At 36.0% G+C, this 15,227-nt stretch overlaps 1 protein-coding gene and 1 pseudogene across 1 annotated transcript in view; one reads left to right on the top strand and one right to left on the bottom strand.

Annotated features, from left to right (window-relative positions):
* The window catches only part of LOC145692758 (WSCD family member AAEL009094-like), a 290,574-nt gene that overhangs the window by 228,415 nt on the left and 46,932 nt on the right, over positions 1 to 15,227 (bottom strand). The gene's annotated exons all lie outside the window — the stretch shown is intronic.
* Positions 13,454 to 14,656, top strand: LOC145692051 (ATP-dependent RNA helicase WM6 pseudogene; annotated as a pseudogene).

The following is a 15,227-nucleotide window of genomic DNA, read 5'->3' on the forward strand; positions in this document are numbered from 1 at the left end:
TCTAAGTTCGTTGAAAACAAAAGTGATACTAAATTCACCTAAGATTATATACCTAACTATCCATTTGACCAGTCATAGTCCCTCGCTGCTGTTACGCCAGAGAGTTTTTTTTAGAACACCCGTAAAATGTTTTTTTTAGACTGTTGAACAGTCCTTAAAGAATATAAAAAAGCAGGATTTGTGATCGTGTTCTTCTCTTTGGGACGTTCTTCCTTGACTCTCATGGGAGATAAGTCACTGGGAATGAAAGTGACTCAGAGGGAAAATGTCCATGATTCAATCGATCAGTTTTGTAAATTGAATCTACACTTTGCTTCTTTTCTTTCTTCCTTCTTTTTCTCGCGCTCCATAAAGGTCAATCGAATTCCATGAATCTTTAATCAAAATATTAAAACGTAATAAGTAAAACACGTAAAGTAAGTTTTCCTTCCGCTTCGTTTAAAAAATTAATCATAAGATGCCATTAGTGTTGTGAAGTTATTTTGAGATATAAAATCATTTTTGATTACTTAAAAATGAGATAAGGAAACAAAAAAAGAAGAATATGATAGTCAGTGACATATCTGAAAAAACAACTAGTTGATTTGTTCATATGGTATTTTATGAAACACGTGTATAATAATTTCAAATGAACAGTCCATATACCAAATTTCATGTCTCTAATCTTCAGATATTCGGAGATATTGACATTTTATTATAGAAATTACCACCCCGTCGTTCCCCGTCAAATTTCGAAAAATCCTCCCTCAGTGATACCTTATAATCAGTGACACAAATCCAATACTCTGTCAAAATTTCAAATTTCTAGCTTGGTTGGTTTGTCCTGGGTGTTGATCAGTCAGTCACTCAGGCTTACTTCTTTTATATAAAGAGATGATGTCTACATCTTCGAATCTAGGAAAATAGTTATAGACACTTGTTTCTTTTATATTTTCCCTACAAGGGAAGAAAAATCACCCTCATCCCCCCCCCTCTGCACCGTCGAATTTTCAAAAATCCTTCCTTGATGGTACTTTTCGTCACAAATCTTATTACTTGCAAAGCTCAAATTTCTAGCTTAAGCAGTTTGGCCTCGGTGTTGATCAATCAGTCAGTCAGAATATCAGATTTATCTTTAGTAAAATCACATGAACGACAAACATATTATTTAATTCTTGAAGCTGTTCGTTCGATTACGTGTTGTTTGCCATGACTGGATTTTGGTGTTGTTTGCCACGGTATTGTTCTCTCTGATTTATCGTATATCATAATCGTGAAGATTTACACAAAATCGACTCATAAGTTGAGGGTTGCCAGATGACTATATTATAACAATCAAATCTATTATATTTATAAACAGGATATATATAATACTTACGGTCTCAAATTCCGTAATCCTAGTTCTGAGTATTCATTAAACATTTCTCTCCAAAGGGACTTTAGGAGTGTTTTAGTTTATTCTCAAATTTTAAATTATATTAGAATTTTCCATTTCTGACTTTGACCGTAAGCTATTTTAATGGATTTATATTTTTGGCCGTTTGACATTAGACAGCACTCGATTGCTTATTAATTTCTATTTTAATGAGTTTGTATAGGCTGATTCTATTGAGATATATTTATATTTAAGCACAGTTGAAAAAATTTAGAAGAATACTGTTACGCATTTATATTCATGCCAGAAAATATTAATATCTCTATTTCATCAGTTTGAAGTGTGATCTTCCGCTTACATTTGTTTTATTGATGTTTTCTATTATATTTACTTGCTGTTGTTTCATACTATCAGAAAATATTTTAAAATATGGTATCAATAAATCTGACGATGAGTTAAATAAATGGTCTTCGTGAAATAAATTTTTTTTTTCTTTTTAATCTTTGGAAGTATAGTTTTGTTTTAATAACATTTTTAATATTTTATAAACGTTCATGCATTGAAATAACATTATTAAACAAAGCAAAAGAAAAAAATCAATATCGGGGCACCCAAACAGTTGAAAAATGCGAAACATTCAATAAATACATGTTACAAAATTAGACTTCTTCTTCCTCGGTGGTTTTCCAAGTCGATATTCCATTGTAGAATGATAGTAATGTTTCGTTAGGTACATACTTCATCAACTTCTCTCAATGGCTCACTGGTGGTGTCGCTCATTGTTCATAACTTTTAAACCATCAATGTAATAACATACCTTATTCACAAGAGAAACGATAATGGATTGTGCAAGTGACGGAGTAAGTGTCAACACATACAAAGGTTTAGTTCAGTGTTGCCAAAAAATTGACACGAAAAGTAGCTAAGTGGGAGGTAAAATGACCCCAATTTGGGATTAAAATTCGCTAAAAATTATTCGTTTTATTCTGTCTTTCCCTCATATATATACACGAGGGCAAGTCAAAAATTATCTACACTTTTCATTCTACAGTTTATTTACATGAATCTAGGGTTATACTATGCACAACATTTTTCTACGCAATTTCCCTCCTTATCAATGCACTTGGCCCAACATTCAACGAGCTTACGTATTCCTTCCAAATAAAAGGTTTTCGGTTGGTTGTGAAGGCACTTTTGCACCTTATTTTGCACGTCTAAATCTGAGGCAAATCGGCGACCACGCAAAGCATCCTTGACTTGCCCAAACAAGTGAGTCAGATGGAGTTAGGTCTGGGCTGTAGAGAGGGTGCTCCAGTAACTCAAATTTCAGCTTGTTGATGGTTTCAATAGTGTGATGAGCCGTGTGTGGCCGTGCATTGTCATGCAACAACAAAACTTTCTTTGACAACAAACCTCGGTGTTTGTTGTTAATTGCCGCTTCAAGTTCTTTTCCAACATTTCACATAACTCGCACTGTTGATCGTCTTTCCCTTTTCCATGGACTCTGCCATTATGAGCCCTTGTGAGACCCGAAACACAGTTAACATAACCTTTCCTGCGGATGGCTCAGTCTTGAATTTTTTCTTCGTCGGAGATCAAGGGTGTTTCCACTGCATACACTGGCGCTTTGATTCTTGCTCATAGTGATGAACCCATGTTTCATGGCCGGTGAAAGCGTGATGCGAGTGAGTAAGCGTTGACAGACCCTAACACGAGTGAACTTGTGTTCTGCAGTAAGCTTTCTTGGTACCCACTGTGCACACCGAGCTCGTCCTGGATGATTTGATGGGCAGAATCATGACTGATGTTCAAAGCATCTGCTACCTCATCGATAATGATTCCCTATTCTCCAGAACCATCTCTCGAGCTTGCTGAATGTTATCTGTAGTGGAGGTTGATGGCCGTCCTGCTCCCTCTTCATGCGTTACATTTGTTCGACCACTCTTAAACTTCTCGAGCCATAAAAACACAGTTTTACGTGAAAATGAACTTCTCCCATTTTGCGATGATAGTCTGCGATGAATGTCTGACGCTTTGACACCCTTCGACCAGAGGAATCGTATTACTGCTCGTTGTTCCTCTTTGGTGAAAACTTCTAATGGAGCAGCCACGATATATCTGCAACAGAAGGAACAAAAATGGAGGAATTAAGATCACACTTTCACAGTATCACCACAACAGTATAACAATAAAATATACGGGGACAGAAGACAAAGTGCGCAATGTAAGAAAAGTTATGACAAAAGTGTAGATAATTTTTGACTTACCCTCGTATATATATAACTCCATGCAAAGCGGTTAGCGTACCCGCCTTTGGGGGGGAGACCCAGCTCCGATTGCCGGCGGCAAATCACGTGGTTCGGATTCCATGTTAGTAGGTCCACGTATCATATATACCCCCTAGCCTCGCTGCTGAACGGGGCGTTAAACTCAAAATCACCTCCATGCCATATAGAACTCGTAGGTTCCATTCCGCGTTCACGAAAACTCGCTAGGGAAAAAACACATGAAATTTAATCCTTTATAGAGAAAAAGCTTACACCCATTCACCGTTTACTCAAGCTCTTAGAAGTAATACTGTATTATTTCTGCCTTTCAATCGAAGCTCTGCTAGCTAAATGACATGGAAGGTTAAAATTGTTTTCCGTTAGATGATAAGACGTAGGATATCAGAAAACAAAGCGGGATTCTGGAGATATCACATGCTATAGGGGCTGTATATCAGCCAAACTCATTGACGCTTGGACTAATTCAATTAAGTAAAAGGAAAACAAACATATAAAAATTGTTTTCAACTAATAGTTCACATTGATTTGTTCACATCACAAAAGTCGCTAGATTTGTAAATAAGTCGCCAAATCATCATTTAAAAATCACCAAAAAAAAAAGTCGTTAATCGAAAATGTTACGTTTTGTCGTTATTCTGGAAGTCGAAACCCCTAGATTTAGCGACTTTTCCACCCAAATTGGCAACACTGGTTTAGTTTTAAACCAGAAGCTCTGCGCTCCTAGCGCCATCTGAAAGCCGGATTATAAGTGAGAGGAACAGCAGTACTAGTCCAGAACAGATACTACTTTTCCACTCATTCAACACCATGGTTATTTTTATAGGTGAGGTGCTATAACGTGCGAGGGCTTGCAACTTGTACTGTTCTTCATTGCAACATGTACTTCTATGTTCTTATTGTTACTTTTTGCAGTTATCTTAAAATGGCTGATTTTGGACTAGTATCGGTATTGTTTTTCCACTCACGGATTTAATTGTACTCTATAATATGTTATTTCTATAGAAAGCCTACTGCTGGATATCAGAAATGAGTAAGAAATAACAGAAGGGCTATATGACAACTTTGAGCTTCGTAAGTTTAGATATACGTTTTACAGTTGACATTTCGTAACTTTTCCTATTCTTAAAACCGCCTGAACTTATATATATATATATATATATATATATATATATATATATATATATATATATATATATATATATATATATATATATATATATATATATATATATATATTTCTTAAGCATGTAGGGTCAAAGGTGGCTCAGTGGTAAAGCATTCATCTCTGGTGCTTGGGGTCTCTGGTTAGATTCCAGCTCGCGTGAAGTGGGCTTTGTGGTGGGCAAACCACCGTGTACGTGAGTTTTCTCGGGGTTCTTATGTTTCCTCCCACTTTCTTCAATACGCTATTTTTTTTTATTCATTCTCATCATCATCATTATTTCCTTTAGCTTCCGCAGCATAACGTGGGTCGTAAAACTGCAACATTTTATTTCATTTTTCTTAATAATATAAAATGCAGGTCTTTAGTCGCGTAGCATAACGAAAAACAGAGCATTATGTAACAGATGATATTAAGAAATCCGTTAAAAGAGAAAATGCAATTATAGGACTATCAGTTTACTAAGATATTGTGATATTAATGATGTTTCGTGTTCATTTGTTTGAAGCTTAATGTTCTCTTTCACCAGCGAGTCTGATGAGACCTCTCTCGTTCCAAAGGAGAGAACATTTACCACTTGTCCAAGGGAATCAGAAACGAAAGTGCCTGGCAACCCTTCCTTTCACTCCAAGTGTGTGTGTGTGTGTATCTTTACGATAATCAGATCTGATAAGATCGGAATGCAAAGACTGTGGTAAAATGGTGGTAAACAACACAAAAATCGAGTCGTGGCAAACAACACGCCACCGTTCGTTCAGGGCGGCGTCATTTCAGATTTTAATTGGAGGGGGCAATATCCTTCATATATATGTATGTATGGAGAGAGAGAGAGAGAGAGAGAGAGAGAGAGAGAGAGAGAAATAGACGTACCTTAGTGCGCGTGCACAAGGTTTCGATTAGATTCCCAACAATAGTACATTGAACATACTATAATGATTAGATGATTTGAGCCTAAAACTTTTATATATATTCTGGGCATTATCTAATCTAATGTTTAGATACAATAAATGTTTTACTGTAAAGTTCCTGTTTTTTTCTTGAAAAATGAAAAAAAAAAACGAAGTTCATCTGCACTCTGATCTTTTGGTGCTGTACATTTTCAAATCATTTTAAAGCTATATCCGTATATTGAATTTATATTCATTGAAGTAGATTATATCACCCATGGTTCATATGGTGAAGAACAAATGGCAAAGCACAGAAGTGTATGCCTATATTTACTAAAAATACTTCAATAGTAGTCATACATTATTGATACATTGATACTATGGAGATACTGTACATAGATTTGAGGACAATAGTTGCCTCAAATCTTAAGAAATTACTTGAATTCCAAGTTGACCATTTTATTCTTCCTCTCCAACAAAGTGTATGTGTATGTGTGTTTAAAACTTAGGGGGCAATTGCCTCCTAAATGACTCCTCTGTGCTTGTTGTTATTGCTGTTTATTTTGCGTGGCGACGTATGGATGTGTGCCGTTTCTCGGCATAGTGTGAAAACAAGATACCCCGGTGTATCATGAATTGACATCGACAGGCACTTTTTTTCTGCATGTACTGGCAACCCTATTTTCCCCCTGTCGAACACTCAATAGAATCATTTTGAGGATCAACTGATCTACGCTACCGGTATATGGTGATACTTCCGGTTCCTTTATAATGCATATAGATAAGTGGCGTTCGCTTGTAGAGATGCTGATGCTTTGACTCATCCTACCATTCAGCTTGAATGAAATCCCAAACAACAAAGGACTTGTCAGAGCAGCCCCAATCGCTCATCCATCCATCTTTGATTAGCGTCGTTTTCGCACTCTGTGGATGATCATTATGGATTAACATCACATTGTTATTCCTTTTATCCCTTCCTCGCACTGCCTGCGAACTGACTAAGCGGTGATGACTCATATTTATATATATACATACACACATTGAATTCAAGCATGCTCATGCAGTGGCAACAAAGTATGGAGCCAATCAAGAACAGTTTTGTAACAGCTGATTTCAATGTGCGCGTTTCTTGCTGATTTTCGTAGGACAAGCATGATCCTTGCTCTCATCACCTCCCTTGCGATTTGCCCATCCACTAACTATCACAATATCCCAAATAAAGACCTTCTGAAAGTATTCTACATAGCCCTACTAGCAGATAAGTTTACTTCAGTCTTCGTCACCCATTCCCCAATGATAGAATTAGATCTTGAAAGTTGGAACCGTTTCCAGACCTTTCCTTATAGATCGGAAATTTGGATGCACAGTTTATGGCGTCACAATTGTTTGACACCCAAATTTATACACTATACAGAGGATGATGAATATAACTATTACTTCATATAATATCGTTTTGTAGATATTACCTGGTGTGAAGGTGTTTCTGTTGGTAGAGCTATCTCGTCTCTTATATAATCATGAATATTCTGTTTTGTCTCGTCTCATGGGCTCATGCTAGTTTTGATTTCTATTTAGTAGTCCCATTTTTTCACTTTACCCTATCGTTTGTTTTAGTGCATGTCGTAAAAGCGTTGTGTTTATTTTTTCTTCTGGTTATTATTAGTCAGTAAACTATTATATTGTTTGGAATTAATCTACACTTTAAATTATTTATTTACTGTCAGTGTGTCCGCGGAGTATCAAGGCCAGCCCTAGGCAATTTACTGTTCCGTGCAATGGCATTATATACCGCCCTCCCCTTTCTCCAGAAAGAACAACTCTTAAAAGCCACGATTTTAAGCATGGTACCCCACCATGAACAACGAAAGGGAGGTAAAGATTAATCGCACCCAGAAAAGCCTAAACACTTCAAATACAATCACTTGTTTTTTTATTTTTTTTATTATTTATTATTTATTTATTTATTTATTTATTTATTTATTTATTTATTTATTGTAGTAGTAGTAATCTATTATGTTAGTGAAAGACAAAGCAAACACACCTGCAGAGAAAAGATGGCAATTCTTTGTATAGAATTCAATATTGAGCTTAAATTTCAATATATCAGTTTGCAACTCCAGTGCAACTAGCTCTTTTATCTTTATATCTTGATTTTCTCTGTTTTTACATTTGTTTAAAATTAAAAAAAAAAAATTGTTTCCACCTTCAATGATAAGGAACTTGTTTGTGACCAAGACACGACTAGTTTTCGTATCAAAATTGTGATAACTAACTAAATGGAACAAGTGTTCGCTACTGTTCGAGAATTGAGTTCTTGAGAATTTGACAACAATCAAGCAATTCATGCTGGGATTTGCTTGACCATTTGCTTTAGTACTGTCTATGTGACCTTAAACTAATGCGACCTAAATATAATTTATGAATGTAGTATTCAAATACAAGGTCAACCTAGTAAATTTAACTACCGTCATCATGAAGTCTGATTCCAACAAGAAATATTTATTTTAAATAATATACGTAGTTATGACAGATCTTGTCACCCCTCGAAACTTGCCACTACGTACAAATGCACATGTTGCACATATGGTAGGGTCGGCCCTGTATATTTTGTTAAGCGTGTTGTTACAATCGTATGTATAACTAACAACTATGAGGAAGGGAGACAGAGGTTGCAGAAATGACTCCAGTTAGCTAATTGTCTTTTCTCTGTGAAGTATTCCTTGTCGGTTAAATGAGGCGGAATTCTCTTTTTTTTTCTTCTTCTTCTTCTTGTTTCTTTTCATACGCTCTTTTGACCTTGTTTCCAGTCAAATGGATCTTTGCGTCACAAATCTCTCTTCGCAGTCAACGAGGGGAAGAGACTTACGAGAACCTCTTAGTGCTTTTGCCTCAATGGATGTGATATTGCAAAAATCGAAAAAGTGGAGCTCATAAGAAGCCGGCTAAATTACAAAGTTATCAGGTTTTGGATATATGCACACACTTAGGAAATTTCTACAAGTAAAATGAAAATTATTAAAAAAAAAACTATTACAACTATATTTTACACGTGTCATTTTAGGATGGACTCCCCCCCTTTTTTTTCCTTTCTAATTTCGATTTAGTCAAGTTCAAAGCCTGGATAAACATACACAGACTAACCAAAAAATTTGAGTTAAATTTTAATTCTTAGTAATATAAAATATCTACAGTCACTTAAAAAGTATTTGTACAGTACCAGGATTCGTATAACTCCATTTTTTTTTTTCTGAAGTCGAGAGGTTAGAGTGATGAATTAAATTTCGTATTAGTTTATATATATGTGGACTTACTAACGTTCGAAGTTTCAAATAAAAGCTATTTTCTCCCACTGACAACCGATATCAATGAAAGTACTAACTTCACTTTTTAACAAGATCTACCTGAGTGGAGAATGGCTGAAGAATTTTCTAGATGTTACACTGGTTGCATTACCTAAGAAAACGCGAGCAAAGAAGTGCAGTGATCACATAACTATTAGCCTTATTTCACACACTGGAAAACTTAGTATGAGCATATTGAATACGCGGTTGGAAAGTAGGCTAGAAGATATATTGGAGGAAGATCAATTTGGATTCCAGTAGAGAACAGACACCAAAGATGCTATTGGGTTGGTGAGAATTCTATCAGAACAAGTTCTTGATGTAAAGGAAAAGTTGTGTTTGTGCTTCGTCGACTGGTAAAAAGCTTTCAACTGGATCAATTGGACGAAACTTCTGGAAATATTTAAAGAAATCGGAGTCAACTGAGGACCGTAGACTCATTCGCGGCCTGTACACAGAACAAAGAGTGAAGTTGCGCTTGAACCAAGCAGAAACCAATAGTGTGGAGATTGGGAGAGAAGTTGGACAAGAGTGTATTATATCATCCCAGTTATTCAAGTTTACAGTGAATACTTAATGAAGGAAACATTAGCGGAAATTGGAAATTTCAAAATTGGAAGATATAGTTCGAGTAGAGAAATTCTTGTTCACGAGCTTTCACGTTGAGAATGACCTGAAACAAGGAATAATTATGCGTTGTCGTCATAATTATTTAACTTTGTTCTAGAGAACACTATAAGGAAAATCAAAGACAGCAATCAGGTACTAGAGCTGGATTGTATTTGCCAGGTTATGGTGTATGCTGATGATGTAAATTTAATAGGTAATGATAGAATAATAGAAAGGAATGCAGAAAACTTAATTAACGCTTGCAGAGATATAGGCTTAAAAGTAAATGCAGAGAAAACTAAATAAATGGAAGTTTGTCGGGATCGTAATACTGCATTTTATGGATGCGTTAAAATACCAAATAATATTTTCTTTCGACAAAGTGGATACTTTCAAATATCTAGGATCGTTATTAACACACAAAAACCATAATCACTAAGAAGATTGATGTCAACTGAAAGCAGGGATTTCGTGCTATTATTCAGTTAAAAATCTTTTGTTGTCGCTAATTCTGTTGAGGAATTTGTAGCCCAAAATATAAAACGATAATCATGTCTGTTGTGCTGTATGGTTGCGAAACATGGTCATTGACTCTGAGGGAAAATCGTAGACTGAAAGTATTTGAAAACAAGATTCTTAAACCAATATTCGAACTCCAAAAGGAACGGGAATGGGGAAAGGTGGAAACTTCATAACGAGGAACTGCATAATTTTATACCGTTTACCAAACATTGTTAGGGTCATCAAGTCTAGGAGGCTCAAATGGTCAGGTTATGTAGCCAGAACGGAAGAAATTAGAAACGCTTTCGAAGTTGTAACTGGAAATCCAAATAGGAAAATGACCGTTAGGAAGACCGAGGCGCAAAGAGGAGGACGATATTAAAATGGTTCTCGGAGAGATTGAAATATAAAGTAGAAACTGGGTTCAGTTTTCTAGGGACAGAAATCAATGGAGAGCTTTTGTAAACGCGGCAATGAACCTCCTGCGTCCATAGGCGTGCTATATTAAGTTGTTGATACACCTTAGTTTCTTTTTATTTGACAGAAATGTTATTACAGGAACTAAAAAGTTTTCCTGTAGTAAAGAGAATTTCGATTCGAGAGTGATTTTGATATAAAATGGCACCCATACTTTCTTTCAAAATCTCTCTCTCTCTCTCTCTCTCTCTCTATATATATATATATATATATATATATATATATATATATATATATATATATATATATATATATATATATATATATGGGCGCCCTTTTAGTAGACTTGTCCACCGCCCTCATTAGTATCCCAGCACGGCCCTGAATCAGCATAACGCTAAGTGGCACAAATCACACCCGGCGTCCTCAACTGCACACTTATTTTGGAGCAAAAGACTTTGTCATTTCACAATAAACTTACAAGCTCATGTTGCAGGTTTTTTTGCTGCTGATTGTACAATGCATACTTGTTTCCTTATTGAAGGAAACTCACGACTTCTCAAGGATGCATTAAATATATTGCTAAAATAGTTGACAGTTACTAGTACAATCCTATTACTTAAAAAAAAAAATTCAATAAATAACCGAACGCTTTAGCAAGTTTTTATACACAATATTTGATTTTATCGAAACATTTCTCGCAGCGTATTTTACACATTGATAATGAAAAATTAAACCAATATTTCTCCAGTAAGTATTCAAACATAATTCCATGATTACTTCCTTTATTATCTGGCACCAGTGAACGCTCGACACTATTTGGCAACACCGCACTATTCAAACAGCGTTTTGTATAGGACTAGCTCAGGAGAGTAATGCTCCCGGAAGCATATTTGCGGATCCCAAACGTTTCAGATATCCTCTGATCTGATTGGTCGATACAGATACGATATCACAAGACATGATCTACATATACCACAAAGTAAATAGTAAGTAGTGACGGCTCTGGTAGCCGAGTGGGCTAGCGTAACATGCTACTAAAGAAAATGTTTTTGGCATGGGTTCAAATCCTGCCTACGGAGGTTTCTTTACTACTTTTAAAAGTTTTTATAACACTTCTTTCGTTAAAATAAGATTAAAAATAATATTCAAAAAGTGATTTAACGATCATTTTTTTAAAATTTTCATTAAACTTCTTTCATTAAAATAAGTTTGCCCTTGTACTATATAGATCCACAGCTAATGTAGTAGTAGTTGTAGTAGTAGTAGGAACGGGTTAGAAGCCCCGCAGGGGTTGTTTGGGTTTGTTCTCGACATCAAATTGGCAAGAATGCTGAAACGTTTGGGATCGGCAAAAATGCCTCCCGGAAGTAGGAACGAAAAACACAGTTCTGATTGGTTGGCGTTATCTATGTCTTGCCACGTTGCATTCAAATAGCAGAATTCAGACGATTGTTGTTGTTGGTCCTTGTGACCGAGTGGGCTAGCGCTATATGCTAGTAACGAAAATCTCTTTTGGCGTGAGTTCAAACCCGGCCCGAGGAAAGTTTTTTTTTTTTACATTTTTATAACACTTTTTAAATTAAAATAATTCGAAAATAATACTCAAAAATGTGATTTACTTACTTTTGTGCAGATAAGTAGTAGTAGGAACGGGTTAGAAGTCCCGCAGGGCTCGTTTTGTTGCCCTTGTACTCCATGATATAAGTGTCGTTTTGTTCCCCTTGTACTAAATGATATAGATTTTGTGACCAACTTAAAACAACTGACTAGGATAGCGCGTAAAACAGCTGGCTAGAGTAGCGCGCGAAAAAACGTACTTCCGGGAGTATTACTCTCCCGAGCGGGTCGTTTTCGCATGGCCCGAGAACACCTAATGATCCACCTTAACTACAAGGCATGTACTAATAATTATAAATTGATTTTTATAAAAGAAAGAATGCAATAATCTGCAGGCACACTGACAACGATCCTACAATCAGTGGTGATGTCAGGATTAAATCGACTTGAACCTAACAGCTCATATGGTCGCAAATGACACGTCTTGATGCGACTTGAACTTGGAATTTCTCCATTGCTCCTAATGACCTACAATTGCCTATATAACAGCCAAGGCCATAACTTAGATTTTTTCTGGAGGGGCAAGCATTAATACGCGTATTTGGACCCCCTAGATAAGTTGTTTTCCTAATTATCGTCCCCTCTCTTTCCACTTTTCTCTTGCTCTTTATGGGTCCTCCGGAGCCTGTGGACCTTCTGCGGGGTCTTTAGTTACGCCCCTGGACCCTTTTCATACATGACAAATTAATTAAGGGGACTATTGACAAATCTCAAAGCCATACGAATAAATATTATTTCTAGGGCCCCTAATAATATACATTTTTTTTTCACTGAAATGGGCCCACCCCCTCCTTTTTGTTTCACTTACTTTTTGTGTGTTGTTTTATGTAATGTAGTGAACCTGTTTGACGCTTCATTTATAATTTCATGTTAGTATCGTACATGGAGTAAGAAAATTTTCTTAAAATGGGTCCCCTCGAACAGCGGAGAGCTTCTCTGGGGGGACAGTTGCCCCTCTTCCTCCTCCCCCCACAAGTTACGGCTCTGATAACAGCATTACTATACTGTTCGTATCTGGTTTCTCAAAATAGAAGTTTGATGAATGAATCCGTGAGTCACTTTTAGTCATTCGTACGATCTGTAATAAAATTACTCTGTAGTTTCAACAATGAATTATTATTTAGCACAATGACAGGGTATTTTCCTATAAGAATCTTACTGTCACATAGAAACACAATAATACATTCAATATAAACAGCATTGCTTATCTTCTTGAACATTTATTGATTTCTCAACTTAAGAAGAACCCATGTTAAAGAAGTAGCTATTGCAAGATGGCTGATCAACAGAACACTATAAATATAAAAAAATTACAGCCAGCAGATGAAAATGATTCAAAGCGTACATTTATCCAGAGCCCTTGTCTCGATTTTTCTTTTAAACCGGCATTATTACGTGCTATTTCTGACACAGGGTTCGAAATACAATCGAGAGTCCAGCAAAACTGCATATTTCAAATACTCAACGGATCGAATTTGATACACCAAGCTAAAGCAGGTATTGCAAGAACAGCTGTGTATGCTTTGGCAACATTGCAACGACTAAAACCTATGAAAAATCAAGTTTATATTTTAATTATATGCAACACTGCGGACTTAGCAGAGCAGATTGAGGAGGAATATAGAAAATTGTCCACATATATGCCTTATGTCAAAATTGTGTCATGTTTTGAAAAAATTCCAGAAGGTAGAGACATAACAACCTTAAAATATGCAACTCCTCACATTGTAATTGGCACTCCAGGGAGGATTAGAGTTTTAGTCCATACGGGAGCCCTAAATGCGGAACATCTTAGATTCTTTATTCTTGAAGAGTGTGAACAAATATTAGGTAGACTGGATAGGTGGAAAGATGTTCGAGACATTTTATGCAGAACACCAAAAGATAAACAAGTGATAATGTTTGCAAGTAATTTAACCGATGAAATTCGATGGATCTGTAAGAAATTTATGAAGAACCCAATTGAGATCAACGATGACGAAGACATATTTCATGTCCTTCTAAGTTTAGAACAACAATATTTGACCTTAGAAGAAAATCAAAAGAACATAATGCTCGTTGAATTATTACAGGAATCTGAATTCCAACAGGCAATGATATTCGTGAATTCCAGCGACAGATGCGAAACTTTGGCAACACTGCTTTACGAATTAGGTTATTCTGTTGTTCGAATTCACGCCGAAATGTCTCAGCAAACCCGATTATCTATGCACAACAAGTTCAAGCACATGAAAGAAACAATTATGGTGGCTACGGATTTATTAACAATTGGATTATTTACACCAGAGGTAGACTTGATCATTAACTGCGATACGCCGCCTGATTCCAACACCTATCTTTATAGAGTAGCACACGCTAAGCATTCTGTGGGAAAGGCTCTGGCGTTCACTTTTGTTAGTAGTGAAACCGAAGTTAAAGTTCTCAAAGAAATAGAGGAAGATTTTGGTATCAGAATTGCACAAGTAACACAAATCTAACGGAAGAAATCCAGGGGAATACTAAACACACAGATTTGAGTCAAACAATTTTACTTTGCACTTCTATTTTCTCTTGAATTTATCAGATTGTGTTCTTGTTTGTTAAAGCTATCAATACAGTTGTTAGCTTAGTTAAAGACATGATTTGTAAGTTTCATTTTTTTTTTCTTTCTTATTAAATCAGTTGATAACGGGAACTACTTATATTCACACATGTAAGAATACTAAATAAATCTTTTCTTGTATGATACCAAATCTTGTAATCTGCTTAGAAAAAAAAATAATAAAGCAATACTATGATTCGTTCAGATTCTTATCTTCGTCCTTCATTTCATTTTTACTTGAAAAATCATGGACACTACAGGATGGACACAAAATCGTTTTCCTTAAAACTACCGTATAGTTCTTCACAGATGGGGGAACGGCTTTGTGCCGACCCTGTATATATTGTACGAGTTCAATCGAATTCATCCGATCGAGATTAAACTTGGCATAGTGGTGGATCTTGGTGATCTATATAAGAGTGTTGTGCAAGCTTTTGGTTCCCAAGTTATCGAAAAAAAGAAACATC

Source organism: Thermobia domestica, chromosome 8 (genome assembly GCF_964235325.1).
Source record: "Thermobia domestica chromosome 8, izTheDome1.hap1.1, whole genome shotgun sequence".
NCBI classification, from domain to species: Eukaryota; Metazoa; Arthropoda; class Insecta; order Zygentoma; family Lepismatidae; genus Thermobia; species Thermobia domestica.